Here is a 2,224-nt window from a genome sequence, read left to right as displayed (position 1 = left end):
GAGTAGTCCAACATGTCCATATACAGGGAACAAGCTACATGGCAGATGAGTCAAACATGTCCATATAATGAGAGCTAGCTACATAGCAGACAAGTCCAAAATGTCCATATACAGAGAGCAAGCTACATGGCAGAGTAGTTCATCATTTCCGTATACAGAGTTCTAGCTCCATGGAAGATGAGTCCAACATGTCCATATACTGAGAGCTAGCTAGCTGCATGGCAGACAAGTACAATGTGGTCACACACAGAGAGCTAGCTACATGCAGGGTAGTGAAACATTTCCATATACAGAGTTTTAGCTACATGGCAGACAAGTCCAATATGTTCATATTCAGAGAGCTAGCTACATGGCAGGGTAGAGCAACATTTTCATATACAGAGTTCTAGCTACATGGCAGATGATCCAACATGTCCATATACTGAGAGCTAGCTACATGGCAGAGTAATGCATCATTTCCATATACAGAGTTCAAGCTACATGGCAGATGAGTCCAAAGTGTTCATATACTAAGATCTAGCTACTTGGCAGACAAGTTCAATATGTTCATATTACATGGCAGAGTAGTGCAATATCTCCATATACAGAATTCTAGCTACATGGCAGATATGTCCAAAGTGTCCATATACTCAGAGCAACCTACATGGCAGATCAGTCCAAAATATCCATGCACAGAGAGCTAGCTACATGTCAGACGACCCCAAAATGTCCATAAACAGAGAGCTAGCTACATGGCAGAGTAGTGCATCATTTCCATATACAGAGTTCAAGCTACATGACAGATGAGTCCAACTTGTCTATATACAGAGAGCTAGCTACATGGCAGAGTAGTCCAAAATGTCCATATACAGAGAGCTAGCTACATGCAGAGTAGTCCAAAATGTCCATATACAAAGAGCTAGCTTCATGACAGGGGAGTGAAACATTTCCATACACAGAGTTCTAGCTACAAGCCAGATGAGTCCAACTTGTCTATACACAGAGAGCTAGCTACATGGGAGAGTAGTGCAACATTTCCATATACAATGTTCTAACTACATGGCAGATGTGTCTGACTTGTTCACATACTGAGAGCTAGCTACATGGCAGAGCAGTCCAAAATGTCCAAGTTCAGGGTACTAGCTACATGGCAGATGAGTTCAACATGTTCATATACTGAAAGCTAGCTACATTGCAGATGGGTCCAACATGTCCATATACTGGGAGCTAGCTACATGGCAGACAAGTTCAATATGTTCATATACAGAAAGCTACCTTCTTGGCAGATCAGTCCAACATATCCATGAACAGAGAGGTAGCTACATGGCAGAGTAGTGCAACATTTCCATACACAGAGTTCTAGCTACATGGCAGATGTGTCCAACGTGTCCATGTACTGAGAGGTAACTACATGGCAGATGAGTCCAACATGTCCAAATACAGGGTACTAGCTACATGGCAGATGAGTCCAACATGTCCATATACTGAGAATTAGCAACATTGCAGATGTGTCCAACATGTCCATATACTGGGAACTAGCTATGTGGCAGACAAGTTCAATATGTTCATATATAGAGAGCTACCAACTTGGCAGATCAGTCCAACATATCCATGTACTGACAGCTAGCTACATGGCAGACAAGTCCAAAATGTCCATATAGAGAGAGCTAGTTACATGGCAGAGAAGTGTATCATTTCCATATACAGAGTCCAAGCTACACGGGAGATGAGTCCAAAGTGTTCATATACTGAGAGCTAGCTACATGGCAGAGTAGTCCACTATGTCCATATTCAGGGTACTAGTTACATGGCAGATTTGTCCAACATGTCCATATACTGAGAGCTAGCTACATTGCAGATGTGTCCAACATGTCCATATACTTGGAGCTAGCTTTATGGCAGACAAGTTCAATATGTTCATATACAGAGAGCTACCTACTTGGCAGATCAGTCCAACATACCCATGTACAGAGAGCTAGCTACATGGCAGAGTAGTGCAACATTTCCATATATAGAATTCTAGCTACATGGCAGATGTGTCCAATGTGTGCATATACTGAGAACAACCTACATGGCAGATCAGCCCAAAATATCCATGCACAGAGAGCTAACTACATGTCAGATGAGTCCAAAATGTCCATAAACAGAGAGCTAGTTACATGGCAGAGTAGTGCATCATTTTCATATACAGAATTCAAGCTACATGGCAGATGAGACCAAAGTGTTAATATACTGAGAGCTAGCT

This window comes from Chrysochloris asiatica, unplaced genomic scaffold (genome assembly GCF_000296735.1).
Source record: "Chrysochloris asiatica unplaced genomic scaffold, ChrAsi1.0 scaffold00245, whole genome shotgun sequence".
Taxonomy (NCBI): domain Eukaryota; kingdom Metazoa; phylum Chordata; class Mammalia; order Afrosoricida; family Chrysochloridae; genus Chrysochloris; species Chrysochloris asiatica.
This window is presented reverse-complemented; position numbering follows the sequence as displayed.